Consider the following 20,735-nt stretch of genomic DNA (forward strand, 5'->3'; position numbering starts at 1 on the left):
TCCCTGGAGGAGGCGTGTCCTTTCGCCGCCTGCTCTGTCCTGGAGGGTCCGCGTCTACATGCATCTAGGGTCGAGCAGCTGTGAGGAGGGGAGGTGCGCGCCGCGGGGGTGGGGCGAGCTCCACCTGCCTGCGGACAGATGGAGGGTCACTTTGTTCGGAGGAAACCCGAGGGAGGATGTGAAACAGAACAACCCGTTTTTGTGCGGTTGGCTTTGTTTATTTGCCTCCTCACCAGAGGCCTCCTGCCGCTGAAGCCGCCGACCCCGAGATGAGGTGATCGGCTGCTATGGCTTCTGCGGCCAGACGGGGTCGCCCGCCCCGTTCCGGACGGGCGGGCGCGCACCGCACCGCACCGGGGCCAGCGCTTGCCCGACCTGGTTGCAGGCATTCCTGTTTCACGGGAAACATTCGCAGCATTGCAGAAGGGAAACTTACTTTTGGGGTGTTGAGGTGTGTGTTTTAAAGGATACAAACACCATGATGACTTGTCTTTTCATTCAACAAATATTTTTTCGAGTGCGGATTGCATGCTGAGGGCGAAGTGGAGGTTTAGACTACTGTCCTGATCAGCCCAGACACCTTCTCTGTCCTCATGGAGCTTTCGTAGCACCATGTGCTCGCCTCTCAAATATTTGCCATATATCCCGAATTTGCCATATTTTCTGGATTGTAAAACATCCTGGATGGTGAATCAACCTATTGAATATTTCTTTAGCGGTGGAGGAAGAAGCACTATTTATATAATCACTATATATGGAAAAAGTTGGGCTTCCCTTGTGGCTCAGCTGGTAAAGAATCCGCCTACAATGCGGGAGACCTGGGTTCGATCCCTGGGTTGGGAAGATCCCCTGGAGAAGGGAAAGGCTACCCACTCCAGTATTCTGGCCTGGAGAATTCCATGGACTATATAGTCCATGGGGTCGCAAAGAGTTGGACACGACTGAGCGACTTTCACTTCACTATGGAGAAAGTAGGCCCTGGTCAAAATCAAGGGAAATTAATCATGACTGTATCCCCATCAGGTGGTAGAAAAAGAACACAGTTCCCAAAGAGTTGCTCTCCTGTGACCTGAAATCTAAAGTGACTTAATTCCATAGCTTGGAGCCATTATGGGCTGAAAAAGTCAGTATTAATATAACCTTATCAAGTTTGTTAAAAAATAAGAAGGGATAATAATAAATACTACAATTCCAAGCCTTACTTAAATTGTTATAAACCAAACTGAGTGACACACCAGCAAAGAAGAGATTAAGGGTAGTATCTCCCCTAGCACCCTGGGTTTACTAGGTGGCTCAGTGGCAAAGAATCTGCCTGCCAATATAGGAGACACGAGTTCAATCCCTGGGTAAGGAAGATCTCCTGGAGAAGGAAATGGCAACCCACTCCAGTATTCTTGCCTGGGAAGTCCCATGGACAGAGGAGCCTGGCAGGCTATAGTCCATGGGGTCATAAAGAGTCAGACACGACACAGTGACAACAATATGCTCCCCCAGGGTCTTTAAGGTGAGAATGTTATGGACAGAATTCAGAAACTACTAAGTAAAAGACAAGAATTTCCAAGCTTTAAAGATTGTACTGAAGGACTTCCCAGTTAGTCCAGGGGTTTAAAATCTGCCTGCCAATGCAGGGGACGGAGAAGGAAATGGCAACCCACTCCAGTATTCTTGCCTGGAGAATCCCAGGGACAGAGGAGCCTGGTGGACTGCCATCTATGGGGTCGCACAGAGTTGGGCACAACTGAAGCGACTTAGCAGCAGCAGCAATACAGGGGACATAGATTAGATCCCTGGTGTGGAAAGATCCCACATGCAAGGGGGCAACTAAGCCTGTGTGCCACATCTACTGAACCTGGGCTCTCGAGCCCCTGAGCTGCAACTAGGAGACTGCAAGCCACAGATACTGAAGCCTGAACAGCTAGAGCTCCTGTGCTCCACAAGAAATGTCACCGCAGTGAGAAGCCTGCACACCACAATGAAGAGTAGCCCCGTTTCATTGCAACTCAACAAAGCCTGTGTGCAGCAACAAAGATTCAGTGCAGCCAAAAATGAATAAAACTTTTTTAATTGTATTGAGACAAATCTTGATCTGTGCCTACTCATATGTGGAGTTTCCTAGAATCAAGTATCTGAGTTTAAATCTGCCAGTTTACTGTTTGCTTTCTGTTTGTCTCATCTGTTCTGTGTTTTTTCCTTTCATGCCTTTTAAAGTTTTGTAAATTCTATTCTGTCTCAACAATTAGGTTACTTGTTATACATACTTTATTCTTTTAGTAGTGTTTCAGTTATTTATTGCTGTGAACAAATGACCCCAAAACTTATGACTTAAAACAACAACTCTTATTTACTTATGATTCTGGAGTCTCTGGCTAAAGAATTCATTCAGGGCATAGTGCAGATGGCTCATCTCTGCTCCGCCATATCTGGAGTCTCAGTTAGGGTGGCTCAGATGGCTGGGGCCTGGTTCAGGGAGGGTCATGTGTATGTTCTGGCTCTTGGCTGACTTCCCTGTTTTTTTTCCTACAAGAATTCTTCATGTGACTAACTTGGGCTTCCCCACAACATGGAAACTTCTCGGGTTTCCAAGAGGGAACATTTCAAGGGGACAAGTCTCAATGCACAAGCCTTTGGTTGAATCATGCTTAGTAATGTACTATCAGCCAAAGCAAATCACACAGCCAAGCTCAGAGTCTACATGGGAGGGGACAGCTGGAGGCTGGGAATATTGGGAGATACTTAGAATAAAAGCTACGTCACTTCAGTCGTGTCCAACTCTGTGTGACCCCATAGACGGCAGCCCACCAGGCTCCCCCACCCCTGGGATTCTCCAGGCAAGAACACTGGAGTGGGTTGCCATTTCCTTCTCCAATGCATGAAAGTGAAGAGTGAAAGGGAAGTCGCTCAGTCGTGTCCGACTCTTTGCGACCCCATGGACTGCAGCCCACCAGGCTCCTCCATCCAAGGGACTTTCCAGGCAAGAGTACTGGAGTGGGTGCCATCGCCTTCTCCGTAGAATAAAAGCAGATCACCTTAATCCAATCAAGGATTAATAATCAAAAGTTATTCCCAGGGTGTAGCCCTTTGGAATTCCAGCTTGTTTTTTACCCACCACTCCCCACTTACTCCCCTTGAGGCAACAGAGAACTCTAACTAGTTCTCACCCTCTCCACTACTGTTTTCAGTGTCAGTTGGCTCAAAGGGAAAAATTGCACCAAAATCTGGACTCACCACTCTTGGATCTAGGCTTCTTGTACTGCTAAAATTTTACTGCTCCGAAAATGAATCTCCTCCACAATGTCTGCCTCAGATGTGATCCCTGGAATATAATGCAGTAATAAGATCTTCCTGAAGAACAGAACCAGGAGCTGACAGATTAACTAACTGGCATGGATTCTTTGCTCTAGCCAGCAGGATTTGAGATGCTCTATGGGCGACTTCCCTTTCATTTTTCACTTTCCTGCATTGGAGAAGGAAATGGCAACCCACTCCAGTGTTCTTGCCTGGAGAATCCCAGGGACGGTGGAGCCTGGTGGGCTGCCGTCTATGGGGTCGCACAAAGTCGGACACGACTGAAGCGACTTAGCAGCAGCAGCAACAGCATGGACCAGTGACCACTGTGTTTCTGTCTTCCCTTTTCTGAATAGGCGTTTTAACAACAACATGTTCCTTATCAGTTCAGTTCAGTCGCTCAGTCGTGTCCGACTCTTTGTGACCCCATGAACTGCAGCACACCAGGCCTCTCTGTCCATCACCAACTCCTGGGGTTTACCCAAACTCATGTCCATTGAGTCGGTGATGCCATCTAACCATCTCATCCTCTGTCATCCCCTTTTCCTCCTGCCTTCAATCTTTCCCAGCATCAGGGTCTTTTCAAATGAGTCAGCTCTTTGTAACAGGTGGCCAAACTACTGGAGTTTCAGCTTCAACATCAGTCCTTTCAATGAACACCCAGGACTGATTTCCTTTAGGATGGACTGGTTGGATCTCCTTGCAATCCAAGGGACTCTCAAGAGTCTTCTCTAACACCACAGTTCAAAAGCATCAATTCTTCGGTGCTCAGCTTTCTTTATAGTCCAACTCTCACATCCATACATGACCACTGGAAAAACCACAGCCTTGACTAGACAGACCTTTGTTGACAAAGTAATGTCTCTGCTTTTTAATATGCTGTCTAGGTTGGTCATAACTTTGCTTCCAAGCAGTAAGCGTCTTTTAATTTCATGGCTGCAGTCACCATCTGCAGTGATTTTGGAGCCCCCAAAATAAAGTAAGCCACTGTTTTCACTGTTTCCCCATCTATTTGCCATAAAGTGATGGGACCAGATGCCATGATCTTAGTTTTCTGAATGTTGAGCTTTAAGCAAATTTTTCCACTCTCACCATTACTTAATTACTTTATCGTTACATTGCAGATAACTTTTTAAAAAAACTGATGCTGGTACGTGAAGATACACATTGCTACTGCAGAGTATCCCACATCGTTGGGATTTCTGAATCTTGGACTCTAAGCTCATTGCAGAAACCTTGGGATTTCTTTTTTCTCTTAGGGAGGGGTTGAGTATTCCTTATATGAGAAGAAAGGAATGACATTGCTTGTTACCCCTTTTTTAATAGAAAGATTCTGATACTTTTTTTTTTAGAAGGGCTAGCAATATGCCTAGCCTCAAAATGCATTTCCCTACATCCTGTACACGTGTAGGTGGCCATGAGATATGGTTCTAGACGTAGAGTGATGATTTCTAAAAGAAAGATTTTTTTTTTCCTAAATAAAGATACCCCAATTCTTTACTTCCTTTTTTTTCTTCCTGATAGAATACTAACATGAAGATAGAACTGGAACCTCATGACAAAAATGAAGGCAAACATGATGTGGAAAATAAGAAGATGGTATCTACAAGCTAAGGACCCTGGAGCAGAATTATATGAGGAGCTGGGTCATTCATGGCCTCTTAAAGCTGCTACAGTAGTCCTAGAATGGCTACCACTGGACTCATTGTTATATCTGAAAAATAAACCCCCAATTTGGCTAAACTGTTTTCTGTTACATGTAGCTAAACATATTCTTGGCTAAAGCAGAAACTGCCACAAGTTATCTTCTAACTAAGTCTTCCTGCTTGCAGGCTCTACCAATTAGACAGCAGCATGACCTAGAATGTCAGAAACATAAGAACTGTCACAAAGCACTATTTCTACTCCTATAGCATTTCCTGCCAATTCCAGATATGCCAAATTATACACATGTTATATAGTACATATATTATATAACATTTTATGATACATGTTTATTAAAGAAAAAGATAGAAAGCAGAGAGGAGACATAAGACTACCCATAGGTGAAACTTCCCAAGTCCCATTTTAACACTTTGCTATAGCTGTTGTTGTTTAGTCATTAAATCATATCTGACTCTTTGCAACACCATGGAGTGCAGCCCGCCAGGCTCCTCTGTCCATGGGATTTCCCAGGCAAGAGTATTGGAACTGGTTGCCATTTCCTTCTCCAGGGGATAGTCCCAACTCAGGGATCAAACCCTCATCTCCTGCATTGGCAGGCGAATACTTTACCACTGAGCTACCAGGGAAGCCCTGGTATAGCCCTGCTATAGTTATTCTGTCTTATTTTATTCAAAGGTTTTTTATTATAATGTTACAGTATATTCATATTTTACCTAACATTATATTATAAGCAGTTTTCCATGTGGAAACAAATAGCTGTTTAACATTCTGAGTAACTAAGTTTTACTTAACTGGTTTGTTGTCACTCAACTTAAAAAACTTTTTAACTTTTCACTTAAAAAAAAATCATTTATTCACTGAGTACTACATTCAAGTCACTAGATTAAATATTAGAAGTACATGTACATGAAGAAGTGCCTATTTGAATGCTCTTCAAAACTACAAGACACAAACATACATGCAACATATATGGCAGATGCATGTGCATACTTTCTATATGTGGCCCTAAGTCATTTGTTTTTAAATATGCTTATAGGATTGAAATATTCCAATTTCTTTTCAATGTACTCCTTTTTCCCTGGAGGAGGAAATGGCAACCCATTCTAGTATTCTTCCCTGGAGAATTCCATGAACAGAGGAGCCTGGCAGGCTACAGCCTGTGGGGTCACAAAGAGTCAGACACGACTAAGCAAGCACACATGTACTCCTTTTATTGCTAATTCCCATGATTCTTTTCTGCTGGATTTACTTTAGCATGACTGATCAGTTCAGTATAGTACTTCCGATGAACAATTTATTCATGTAAAAGCTGAGATTACTCGAAACTTCAAGTGACTGAAGATCTCCTGTTTTCATTTTTATTAACAGAATGCGTGCTGTAAAGTATTAATATCTCTTTCTTGCTTTCTGTTTTCACAATTATTAGTAACAGTTAATTCCCCAACAACCTTCTGGTGGAAAGACAATCATTTCTGGTTACCAGTCCAAGAAGGAAACAGTGACTAGCATGACTCAGAAAGCACAATGAAGACCTGAGATTTGAAAACGGAGGGCTGGGCTCTCAGCGACTTTGTTCTGAGAACAGCCAATTTGCATAAATGGCAGGTTGACAATTCCTTATCTTTGAGTGCTAAGTCCAAGCTGTAATTTTTTCTGGCTGTGTATATAAGGACAGCTTATTGTCTAACTCAAAGTGCATGTATGTGATATATTCAAAGTGAAAGAAAAGTCATACTATTTTTATGCAACTGAATTACTGATGTTTTAAAACATGAAACCTATTGGTGAAAACCCTATCTTGATGTTGTTACTAATGGGCCACTCTTGGAATTTATCTGAAGGAAGATTTCCTATTTTCCTGAGAGGCACTTCTCTACTCTTGGATCCTAGAGTAAGAAAAGATTCTGGCTGAAATTTATTTACCTCAAGTGGATCTTAAATATAGTGTTGGTGGGAGAAGATTGGAAAATGCTACTAGACAATATGTCACAGCAACTAAAAGTAGAGAATTTCATCAGCAGGAATGAAGGGTGAATAAAGCTCAGAGGTAGGATGGCTTAGAGCTTGACATGAACATGTTTTGATAAATGTAAATTTAAGATTCGTATTTTCAAAAAGTGATAGAATGTTCACTTTGCAGACCATTTCCAAGTTTTAAAAATATTTCTCATTTATAATCTCCTTTCTTGAAACTCACATCTTTTCTCCACCTCTGATGAGGCAACAAGATACTTCTGTCTGGGAAAAGTGAAGGCTTACCGGAAAATGATACAGAGAAAATAGAATGAATTCTAAAATGCTTATGCCAGATCACAATCTATTGTGTTTATCCAAATTTTATTTGTAAAGTGCCTAATAATCTATTGGCTTGTTCTTTTTTTAAAAAATAATTTTATTTATTTATGACTATGCTGGGTCTTTGTTGCTGCTCTCAGGCTTTTCTCTAGTTGTGGCAAGCAGGGGCTACTCCATTTGAGGCGTGTGGGCTTCTCATTGCAGTGACTTCTCCTGTTGCAGAGCACAGGCTCTGGGGCACGCAGGCTTCAGCAGTTGCAGCACGTGGGCTCAGTAGTTGTGATTCCCAGGCTCTAGAGCACAGGTTCAATGGTTGTGGTGCACAGGCTTAGTTGCTTATTGGACTGTTCTTATCTTCACAGAATCCATGACAGCCAGGTGTAATCTTTAATCCCCTTCATTTTAGACCTGTTGGTTAATTCATACAGCACACAATCAAAGTGCTGTCTGATCTAACTGGTTTTCATCTGTATTAAATGATTCCTTCAGAGAAGTCCCACGTTTTTACCAGGCCATTCTTTCAGTTTATTCAATTCACTTCTATTGGGTGTGTACATACCAAGTACTAGTTATGCAATGATGACTAAGATAAGTCCTACTTTCTGTTGGTTGGTTGTGAACTGACCACCCAGATCACCTGGAAAAGTCAGCTACAGATTGCCCAGCCCCACCCTAGACCTCTTGAAATCGAAATGTCAGAAGGCAGAGGATTCTGCACTTTCAAGATGTTCCAGACACTGCGGCTTTAAGAGTTCAGAGTTTAAAACACTCTGGGGTTGGAGGAAGGGGTGGAGGGGGGTGGATTTGGGGAGGTACATATGCTAGGAGGGAAGAGAGACTTGGCGGGTATGACCAAAAAGGAAAACAAATATATACATTATAGTGTGGTGGGTGCTTTAATAGAGTTATACATGCAAAGTGCTAAGAATATATAGTGAGGAAGAATTAAGCTGAACCACATATTGTCAGAGAATTACTAAGATTTCTAGAATTATTGTATCTAGTATTATTGATATTATTTCTTAGCATGTTAAGCAACTCAGTTGTTTATACTTGAAGTACACCTAAATTTAATAGGGAAAAGGTTTATATTTTTAAAAAAGTGAATTCCCAAGTAATTAAAGATTCCCAAGTAATCTTGAAAATTGTATACAGGTATCATCTGACTTAAAAGCATTTCTCCAGCAGCAGCAGCAGCATCTGAATTAAAAGCATTTCTCTGTGTGAATTTATCCTAGTGATATAATTAGGGTGTATGCACAGGTTTGATAACAAAGTTATTGCCTGTAGTGAATAAATTGTGACCAAGTGTCCATTTTCACCAAGTTTCAGAATTAGTTCTCCATGGACAACCTCCCTGTTCCCACTTATATATTGTTATAAGGCATTCTGGACTATAAATAGTTTCCATTTCTTTTCAGGCCCTGCAAAGCCCGTACTCTGTCTATATTAAACGTTTTCCAGTGACAAAAACAGAATTTAGGAATTTAATTCATCATTAGCCCTGGCCACACTGGGCAGGATCATGTACAGAGCATAAATTTTCATGCTAATGTCCAAGTTCAGTGTGTTGATTTTGATAGACTGGATATGCTAGCTATTCACTGAAAAGAGATGGCTCTAAAGTCCACCTGCCTTTCATCTCTGACTCCTCTAGGCATGTAACACCTAGACCATAGGTTTTCAACTTGGCCTGAGAATCACTTCAGCTACTTATTATATATATGTGTGTGTGTACACATATACCTATGTATATACATATCTGTTTATATATATAAAGAATATATATATATATATTCTTTACATAAGACCAGTCAAACCAGAATCTTTCAGCTGGGACTTGTGCATTGAACATAGACCGTCTTAGCTTTTCCTCTCTAATTCACAGGAGAGCATTTAACATTCAGTTCAGTCCAATCACTCAGTTGTGTCCGACTCTTTGAGACCCCATGGACTGTAGCACTCCAGGCTTCCCTGTCCATCACCAACTCCCAGAGCTTGCTCAAACTCATATCCATCGAGTCGGTGATACCATCCAACCATCTCATCCTCGGTCATTCCCTTCTCTTTCTGCCTTCAGTCTTTCCCAGCATCAGGGTCTTTTCAAATGAGTCAGTTCTTCGCATCAGGTGGCCAAAGTATTGGGGTTTCAGCTTCAGCATCAGTCCTTCCAACGAATATTCAGGATTGATTTTCTGTAAGATTGACTGGTTTGATCTCCTTGCAGTCCAAGGGACTCTCAAGAATCTTCTCCAACACCACAGTTCAAAAGGGTCAATTCTTCAGTACTCAGCTTTTTTTATAATCCAACTCTCACATCCATACATGACTAATGAAAAAGCCATAGCTTTGACTAGGTGAACCTTTGTTAATTAAGTAATGTCTCTGCTTTTTAACATGCTGTCTAGGTTGGTCATGACTTTTCTTCCAAGGAGCAAGTGTCTTTTAATTTCATGGCTGCAGTCACCATCTACAGTGATTTTGGAGCCAAAAAAGATAAAGTCTCTCACTATTTTCCACTGTTTCCCCATCTATTTGCCATGAAGTAATGGGACCAGATGTCATGATCTTAGTTTTTTGAATGTTGAGTTTTAAGCAAACTTTTTCACTTTCTTCTTTCAGTTTCATCAAGAGGCTTTCTTGTTCTTTGTTCTTATGGCTTTCTGCCATAAGGGTGGTGTCATCTCCATATCTGAGGTTACTGATGTTTCTCCTGACAAACTTGATTTCAGGTTGTGCTTCATCCAGCCTGGCATTTCACATGATGTACTCTGAATATAAGTTAAATAAGCAGGGTGACAATATATAGCCTTGTCATACTCCTTTCCCAATTTGGAACCAGTCTATTGTTCCATGTCTGGTTCCAACTGTTACTTCTTGACCTCCATACAGATTTCTCATGAGGCAGATAAGGTGATCTGGTATTCCCATCTCTAAGAATTTTCCACAATTTGTTGTGATCTACACAGTCAAAGGCTTTGGCATAGCCAGTAAAGCAGATGTTTTTCTGGAACTCTCTTGCTTTTTCTATGATCCAACGGATTCAACATTTAACATTAGCATGTACTCAATGACCTATTCCCTCATTCATTCAACACATTTACTGAATATTTGTGCTCTAAGCATTTCTAAGTGCTAGGGATACTAGAGAATAGAAAAAATGCTCAATTCCTATCAATATTCTAATAGGAGGAGACAGACAGATGGTATCAGGTAGTGATGAGTGCTATAAAAATAAGACATGGTAACAGTTTGGAAGCTCCCCTGGAAAAGGGAATGGCTACCCACTTCCAGTGTTATTGCCTGGAGAATTCCACGGATAGAGGAACCTGGGGGGCTATAGTTAGTTCACGGGGCCAAAAAGAGTCAGACGTGACTAGTGACTAACACTTTCACGTTTTTTTTTCAAGGGTAGACAAACCACATAATGCATCAAACAAGGACACATTGAGAGTAATTATTTATAATTATGTTAAGAGAATGCAAATGAAACCAGGACTGTCCTGGATAAAGATATATAGTCACTCTGGGCAAGATGTTAAAAAACATAGTTTGAATAAATAATGAGGGCCTTTTAAAAAATGATGTGCCATTCAGAAAGGCATTTCCTTCAAGAGAAACATCTAAGCAGAAGCCTGAGGAAGATACAGTCACTAGCCATGAGGATATTAGGGGAAGAGCATTTCAGGTAGGTGGAATAGCATCTGAGATAGAGGCAAGCTTGACATGTTAGGGAAAAAAACATCTATAAATCTAAGCTAATTTACAGTTCTTATTATCTAACTTTGTTAATGAAGACCCCATTTGGGGAAGCTAAGAAATTAATTTGAGTCTAAAGAAACAACTGACATTTGTATGGGTTCTATGGGTTTAGAGGAAGAAAAATAGCCAAGTCAAGTCAAGCATATTACAATATGAAAAACAAACAAATTTATTAAAAAAAAAATTGAGGGACTTCCCTAGTGGTCCAGTGGCTAAGACCCCACATTCCCAATGCAGGGGTCCTGGGGTTTGATTCCTGGTCAGGGAACTAGATACCACATGCCACAACTAAGGGTTCAAATGCCACCACTAAAGATCCTGTATGCCGCAACTAAGACTCAGTGCAGCAGCCAAATAAATAAATATTAAAAAAAAAAAATTGGCACAGGTGCGTACAAGTTTCTAGCAATGTAAGCCAAAGTCTGGTTTTAAAACAAAAACCTATAGTATCAATTATCGTTCCCATTATTTATTGACTTCTTGCCTACAAACTTTTAAAAAGCAGCTGTCTTTTATTTTCAAATACAAAGCAGATGGAAATTTACCAGGAAATCTATATTAAACAAAAGAAAATATTTGCAACATTATTAACTGAATTCTTTTGACTCTATCACCTACCTGACACTCTGACTTTTATTTTTCACTTTCTGAAGACTTCACTTAATTGGAAATCAAGGCTCTGAATTGGTTATTTCTCCATCAGTGTGTTTACATTGAAACGAAGGAAACCTCTTGGTTTCAGAGTTATGTAAAGTCATCAAAAAACATCAAAATGTTTCTTTGGTTAAAAAGGATCTTCTACAGACGTGAAATCAATGTGACCGTAAGAGAAAAGGAAACTGAAACTGTTTATCAGGCTTCAAAGTTAAAAGCCAGGAAACTGTAACAGCATCAACAAAATCCTGTATGTGGACCCACTGGTAAAAAAAATAAGTGGGCTAATTGCATATGTAAGTGACCTAGAAAAGGAGTGTTGATTGACAATTAATTTTATTCATTCTTCTATTTTGTTGAATGCCTGCCACAAATAGTTGCTGGGTGTGTAATGGTGAGCAAAACAGACATGATTCCTGCCTTCATATAGGATATGGAAGATGACAGATATTACTTGAATAATCACTCAAATCAATCTAAAATTACAAACTTTACTAAATGCTTTGAAGAACAGCAGGGTGTCATCACTGAGACCTACCTAGGCTGGGGGAGCCAGGGAAGGCTTCACTGATGAAGAAACATTTGACTGAGCTCTGAAGATTGAGGAAGCATTAACTAGCTCAGAGCGAGTTGAGTGGGAGAAATGAACAGAGGTCAGGAGATAGGAACTGCCAAGTGCAAAGCCAAAATTGTGAAGGTGTGGCATGCAAAAACAGAAAGTATGTCTAGAAAGTAGAAAGTGAGGAGAGTAGCTAGAGATGTTGTGGGGATATAGACCTTCAGGCTTGATTAAGAATTCGGCAGAAAAATAGGCAGTCACTTCAGTGTTTAAATTATAAAAATGATGTGACCATAGTTTATTTTTAAAAGTCAGCTCTGGGGTCAGGAGAACTTCCACTTCCAGTAATAGATTAGGTAATTCAGGTTAGCCCTCTTACCCAGACAACCCACAAAGTTGGGAAAAAAATTTTGTTTTAATTATTCCAAGAGCTAACATAAAGAATTATGGTAATTAGACCTGAGAGAAGAAGACTCAGAGGTGAGCAGAACATTTCAAGCCACTTTTCCCAAAGAGGTGGTTGAGAAGCTGAAGAGAACTTTTGACAGCCTAGCAGGGATCGAGGTATAAAAACTGAAGTTCAGGGAAGGTCAAGAGGAAAGACGCCAGGTTTGGGGTTGGGACCCAAAGGACTGCATGGGGAGTGAGGGTAAACCAGACATAGACCAGCCCTCCTAGCTTCAAATCCTCTCAGGTTCTGCAGTTGGATTAAAATGATCTAGGATTGCTAGTGGCCTTAACCTCTTGCCAGAAGCAAACATAAATCCTCCTTGGAGAAAGATAATATTATTGTAGGCCTCAAACTATTTTTACAATTATCTAAATGCAATATCTGGCACTCAATTAAAAGCAACCAGATAAGCATTCCAAACTAATGGGATATGTCAAAGGACACAGAAGCCAGATTTAAAGGTTCTCCTACTGGCCAAAACAGGGCAATTTGAATTCTAAAAATAATCATGGCAATTCATTATAATATATTGAATGAAAAAGAATCCATGAGTCAATCAAAACACTCAAAAAAAGAAAAAAAAGGCAGGGAGTGAAGGCAGGGCACAGAGGAGGAGGGAAAGCTCTTCTTTACAGAAGGGTTCCAGGTAATAAATGTAGATGGATTGACAGGATTAGAAAATCATCATTTCATAACAACTAATATAATAATTGACAAGGAAAGATCATCAATGGATGTTAACACTACTGCGTGAAAGGTTGGAAGATAAAACTTTCACATAGTCTCAAGTATCTCCTTATACATTGATAGAAAGAAAAAGTCAAAGTGTTAGTCGCTCAGCTGTGTCCAACTCTTTTTGACTACATGGACTGTAGCCCACTAGGCTCCTCTGTCCGTGGAATTCTCCAGACAGGAATACTGGAGTGGATTGCCATTCCCTTCTCTAGGGGACCTTCCTGACCTAGGGATCAAACTTCGGTCTGCTGCATTGCAGGCAGATTCTTTACTGTCTGAGCCACCAGGGAAGCCCAAACATTACTCATTAATAACTAAAGGAAAGATGGGATTTCCCTGATGGTCCTGTGGTTAAGAATCTGCCTTGCAGTGCAGAAGACTTGGGTTCTAAACTTGGGTTCCCTTGTTGGGGATCTAAGACTCCTCATGCTTCGGAGCAGCACACTCCACAACTATAGAGTCCACACAAGGCAACAAAAGATCCCAGATGATGTAACTAAGACCTGATGCAGCCAAATAAATATTTTTTTAAAATAAGTAAAGAAGTAATCTGACCATTAAAGAAATCACACACCAGCTTAACCCAATGGTCAAACTTAAATGACTGCTAACAGACATTATAAACCTTCTGATATGAGGAACAAAAGAAGACAAACCATCGTCTATGTAGTATTCTTGTCAAATATATTGAACTTTGATTACTGTGTAAGGCATGTGTTTGGAGCTTTAGATGAATGAGACCTTAAGATAAAACTTTGTCTTCTCTGAATTCAAGTTTATAAATAGTTCATGAGATAAGCCATCCATGAAAATTATAAGAATTACTTTCTTTGCCAAGGGTAAAACAGCAATATCACAAAGATCCTCTGCAAATGCCCAGCTAATCATCCAAGACTCTAGCTCTCTCCTATATAAACTTACCAATAGAAAGTGTTAACACTCTGAAAGCAGTGCTTTAATGAAGACAGAGTTTGATATGGAAATCTCTAGTTCACCTACTGAGCTATATGGCAATTTAACTGAACAAAAAATTAGAGATTCTATTATGCCTTGGCAACTGGCTGGGTGCTGAACATATTTCTCAAAAGGCAAACTCTCCTCTGGGAGATGTGTCTTTTTTAAACTGCTGGTAGTCATTTCAAGTTTAGTGAAAGACTTTTCAGTCTTTTCTGGAGAGTGCATTTTGATGGAATGTGCAGGCATTTGAGCACTCAAGGAGTTAAAAGAGGAACTGCCCTAGAAACAATAGAATGAAGGAAGTGCATGATGGAATTTCAGTCCTTCCTAAGAATGTGTGGGAGGGTTGAGGGAGCTAGTTGTAGAATAGTTTGGTTTTGTTTTTTAGAGAGGAGGATTGGTTAGTTACTTGGTTAAGGAGAAAGAAAGGAATATAAAGAAGAGAAGGTCATTACAGAAATGTCAGCATACCTTCCCACAGCTACCAGGGGCCTGGATGGGAAGTGGGAGTAGGGCAGGTGGAGGAAACAATTTCTAGAACATAAATGTCTTAATCTAAGCATGAGACAATAATCACACAAATAGTGAGACACTCTGCAGAACTCATTAAAGAATAGCAGTGTTATGAGAGGAAAAGAAAACAAAAACAGCAGAACTATTCTAGGTTAAAGCAAACTAAAGGCCATGTCTGAGCTTTATATAGACATTGGATATTAAAAAATGCTGCAAAGAATATTATTCAGACAGTTGAATACATAATGAATATTAGATATGTTATTAATCAAACTTCTTGAGAGTGGTAAGAGAGGTATTGTGATTATGTAGAAGAATGTTCTTGTTCTTAAGAGACAGAAATACATGTTGAAATATTTATGGGATGAAGCATCACGACATCAAATGGCTCAGGCAAAAAAAAAAAAAAATGTATACATATATGCAGTCCTCATTTTGCCTGGTAGTGTAAAACTCAAAAATGACCACGTTAAAAAAAAAAAGACTGGTGGCATAGTGGATAAAAATCCACCGGCCAATGCAAGGGGACATGGGTGTGATCCCTGGTCTAGGATTATTCCACATGCCATAGAGCAACTAAGCCCATGTGCCGTGACTACTGAAGGCCACACACCCTAGAACCTGTGCTCTGCCACAAAAGAAGCCACTGCAATGAGAAGCCCTCACACTGCAATGAAGAGTAGCCCTTGCTCACTGCAACTAGAGAAAGCCTACACAATGCAACCAAAAATAAAAACAATAAAAAAGTAAGTGACTGTGTAAAGTGAAACTGTGCACAATTATTTTTAATGATCAGTGGGGGAAATTACCACTGTTCTATGACCTTTAAACAGTTATATCAAAACACTATAAACTCTTATGTTCAGTTATAAATGTAGGAAAAGGAAAAATTAGTAAAACTAATTTTTGTTTTGGAGAAGGAAATGGCAACCCACTCCAGTAGTCTTGCCTGGAAAATCCCATGGACAAAGGAGCCTGGTATGCTACAGTCCATGGGGTCACAAAGAGTCGACATGACTGAGCGACTTCACTTTCACTTTCAATTTTTGTTTAGTATGATATCATTCAGTTGCTAAGTCGTGTCTAACTCTGCAACCCCATGAACTGCACACACCAGGCTCCTCTGTCCACTACTATCTCCTGGAGTTTTCTCAAATTCATATCCACTGAGCTGGTGATAATATCTAACCATCTTATCCTCTGCTGCCCCCTTCTCCTTTCGCCTTCAATCTTTTCCAGCATCAGGGTCTTTTCCAATAAGATGGCTCTTTGCATCAGGTGGCCAAAGTTATTGGAGCTTCAGTTTCAGCATCAGTCCTTCCAATTAATATTTAGGGTTGATTTCCTTTAGGATTGACTGTTTGATCTCCTTGCAGTTCAAGAGATTCTCAAGAGTCTTCTCCAACACCACAGTTCAAAAGCATCAAATCTTTGGCACTTAGTCTTCTTTACGGACCAACTCTATTATCCATACATGACTACTGGAAAAACCATAGCTTTGACTGTACAGACCTTTGTTGGCAAAGTGATGTCTCTACTTTTTAATATGCCGTCTATGTTTGTCACAGCTTTCCTTTCAAGGGGCAAGTATCTCTTAATTTCATGGCTGCAGTCACCATCCACAGTGATTCGAGAGCCCAAGAAAATAAAATCTATCACTGCTTCCACTTTTTCCCCTTCTATCTGCCATGAAGTGGTACTGTAATTTAAAACACTAGAAATATCGAGGATTAAAGTATTTTATTTCTTCATAAAAAACTGAAGAGTACTTTGAACTGTTCTTCTGATCATGTAACTATATGGAATCTTCTCTGTGCCTTTCAAGTTGTCATACTCCTGAGTCAGTTTGCCGCCCTTCATCCCTTTCACTTACAATGTTGTGAAATATCTCCAAACGCTCCTATAATGTGAAGTTTTTGATAATGTCACTTCCCTGGAACATCTTAATCCTTTTTATCACAACCACTTTCCTCATTAATCTTGATAGATTTGCCTCCACTAAGTTCCTCTGGCTGCATTTCCAGAGCATATCTAATGGTAGCAGTGTCAATATTCCCAGTTAAGTCTTGCATAACTCTATATATGTTTGATTTGAATTTCACTTTCATCATTATTACTTTTAATTTCTTTCCTGCATTTTCATCTTTTTTGGTCAATATCCTTTTTATAAAATGTCATGTGAATTTATCACTGAGAGGCAAGGAGGCAATACAATTGTATGCTGTGCTATCTCTGCATGAACTGAGTAACAGATGTGTAGTGACCATTCTAACAGATTTGAAAGAGTGTCATGATTGGTCACTGTCACTGGTCATTACAAGCATCTGTTAATTATGTAGCTATTTGAAGACTGAAGCTCTGGCAGTGAAGTTTGTACTTTACACAATTATAGTTAGTATACATGGTGGAGGAGCCTGGTAGGCTGTAGTTCATGGGGTCGCTAAGAGTCGGACACGAATGAGCGACTTCCCTTTCACTTTTCACTTTCATGCATTGGAGAAGGAAATGGCAACCCACTCCAGTGTTCTTGCCTGGAGAATCCCAAGGACGGGGGAGCCTCGTGGGCTTCCATCTATGAGGCCGCACAGAGTCGGACACGACTGAAGCGATTTAGCAGCAGCAGCATACCATGGTAATCGAAATTTGAATCATGTCATTGTGTAACTGCCTCTCTCTGTGTGTGTACACCTATTTATGTGTGTGAGTCTCAATAAAAGATATATAGATACCCATTGCACTATTCTGGCAGCTTTCTGTAATTTCGAATTTGTCATAATAAAAATTGGAGCAAGACAGGGGGAAAGAAGCAGGTCGTGGAGGAAACAACGAAATAAAAAAATGTAGAGAAATAATAGGCAACAAAAACAGACCACCAGGGAATCCAGAGAATAGAAAAGGCTGTGGAATTAGACTGCTTCAGTTTGAATTCCACTTTACCCATCAGCTGTATGATCTGGGACAAGTTATGTATTCTTTGAATTGATTTCCTCTTAAAAAAACGGAGTTAAAAATGCTACCTACTTCACATGGTAATATGATGACTAAATAAGTTGTATATGGACTTCCCAGTTGGTCCAGTGGTTAAGAATCTGCCTGCCAATGCAGGGGACACAGGTTTGACCCATGGTCTGGGAAGAATCCACATGCCTTGGATCAACTGAGCCTGTGTACCACAACTACTGCACCTGCGCACCCTAGAGCATTGGCATGGCAACAGGAGATGCCACCACATTCAGAAGCCAGCACACAGCAAGTAGAGAAAGCCCAAAGTGAAGTGAAAGTGAAGCCGCTCAGTCGTGTCCAACTCTTTGTGACTCCATGGACTGTAGCCTACCGGTTCCTCTGTCCATGGAATTTTCCAGGCAAGAGTACTGGAGTGGGGTGCCATTTTCAGAGAAAGCCCAAGCATAGTCATAAAGACCCAGTGCAGCCAAAAATAAAGAAATACATAAATTTTTAAAAATAAATAAATAGGTTACATATATAAAGTACTTAGCACAATAGTGATACACAGTAATTACTTTATAAGTATAAGCTATTGCAGGTTTGTTCATCTAGGGGAGACTTTAATATATCCAGATACCATAGGAATCCAGATTGAAGAAGGGATAATGGATATGCTTCCTAAGAAGGTGAGAGGGAATGAGATCTGAAGAAGAAACAGAGGCATTGGTCTTGGGCCAAAGTATGAATACCTCTATTTTAACAGGAGGGACAGACAATACCACGGGTGCCCATGTAAGTTGGGTGGTAAATATGCCAGGGAGAAGGTGTTACAGTATAATGACTTCTGTTTTCTCTAAGAAATAAAAGATATTTTCTGAGAGTGAGCAGCAAGGCAGGAGTTTAGAGATTGAAGAGAGTGGAGAAGATCTGAAATGGCCCTTGCAGAGAATAAGAGAGCCAATTGGCCAAAGAAATATAACAGTGTTGTTAGCAGTGAGGGCCCAGAGCTCAGTTCAGTTCAGTTGCTCAGTCGTGTCCGACTTTTCGCAACCCCATGGACCACAACACACCAGGTCTCCCTGTCCATACCAACTCCCAGAGTTAAGCAGACAAGGGAATTTCAGGTATTGGCAAGAGGATTACTGAAAGTACAAACCATGAAATCTAACCTGGGATGGAGGGAGGCAGGACAAGTCCTGTGGTGAAAGTGAAGGGAACCATGGATCAAGGAAAGGTCCCCTTAAGATCAAGGAATGGGCCCAGTGAAAATTGTTTAACAAACAAACTAGCCATTTCCTAAATTAGGGAGCAGTGCTGTATGTAAACAGGATGTTCAGTAGGGGCTCTTTCTGTTTTCCTTTTGGCTGAAGCCCTAAAGATCGAGAAGAAAACAATAGGTGCTATAATGAGGGGCTGTATCACCAATGCAGGACTTGTAAAGGGGGTCAGACTGGTCTTGTGACCTTAAATCCACTCAACTGGAGGATGTATAAGCACAGGGGTTGAAAAATTGGGAGACATTTTCTTTTAAGAATTGGAATACCTTGGCTCTTTCTTCTCCCCTCTCCTAGGCGAAGGGAATGGTTCTCCTCTCTTCTCAAACCAAGTAAGAGAGATAATTTAAGAAAGCACCTAAAGACCTTACAACATGCCTCCTTCAGTTTGAAGAGTGTAAGGACTGGTAAGAGAAGCTCTGGCCAAATGGGAGGTGGTGGGGGCCGTTGGGCTGTATGGGGAGCCCATCTCCCAGCAGTGGGCCAGAGGTGGGGGAGTATTGCTCCTGGACCAGACGTGGGCCTGTGGGAAGACGCAGTCTGGAGCTATCTCAGATTTCAGGATGGGCTAGAGGGAGTGGCCACCAGATGGCCTGGGGGTGAGGAGGGAATTGTAGGAAGCCAGTAGGAGGCAAGAGACATTGCTTTCACACTTTAGTGTGATAGTGCCGAGGAGGTCCACAGTGTGCCTGTGGGAGGGGCTGGCTTGAAAGGCCTGGACTAGAAGGTCACTGAGGGTGAAGAGGTTAAGACAGGAAAGGTCTGGTGTTAGCTAAGTCTTCTTTGTGGACAATGACGCATCCACAATGTTGGCAAAGATTGGGGTAGAAAGACTGCAAGCCATATATGCCCAAGGCCAGAGGTTCTCAGACTTGAGGGCACCATTTAGAAGATACAGAGGTGGGCTTATTGAAGTAAGATAGAGACTGGATATCTGTTTATTTTTACCAAGTTCCCAGGTGATCTGGAATATCCAGCAGAGTCTGACAACCACTGCCCAAAATTTAGTGCAAAGAACAGAAGATTGTTCAGTACATAACAGTTTCTACCAGAAGAAAGGAAGAGAAGGCAATTTACCCAAATAACAGAGGCCCTTAGAAGCAATTTTTTGTTAAAAAAGGGTAGGAAAGTAGTGGTCTACTTCCACTTCCACTTCCAACATTAGCCTTCCAATGCATTACCCATAACTATCACTTTTCTTTCCTCCTCCCTTCCCTCTCCCTGCCTTCCTTCCTGTGAATATGAGCATTTTGGGATGATTTATGTCTCCTCAAAAAAAAAAAAAAGATGGGTTGAAGTCTTTATCCCTAGTAAGTTAGGCTGTGAACTTAATTGGAAATAGGGCCACAAAAATTTGAAAATAGATATAATTCATTAAAATGAGATCATACTGGAGAAGGGTGGGCCCTAATTCAATATAATAGTGTCCTTGAAAGACACAGCCACAGGCAAACCCAGAACGCACTTAGTGATGAAAGCAGAGACTAGTTACGCAGCTATAATCCAATAAATGCCAAAGGTCACTAGCCAACCACTGGAAGCTAGAAAGAAGCAAAGAAGACTTCCTCTGCAGGTTTCAGAAGAGAGCAGGGTCCTGCTGACATCTTGATTTGGGGCTCCTAGCCTTCAAAACTGGGAG

Source organism: Bos indicus x Bos taurus, chromosome 1, assembly GCF_003369695.1.
Source record: "Bos indicus x Bos taurus breed Angus x Brahman F1 hybrid chromosome 1, Bos_hybrid_MaternalHap_v2.0, whole genome shotgun sequence".
Classification (NCBI taxonomy): Eukaryota; Metazoa; Chordata; class Mammalia; order Artiodactyla; family Bovidae; genus Bos; species Bos indicus x Bos taurus.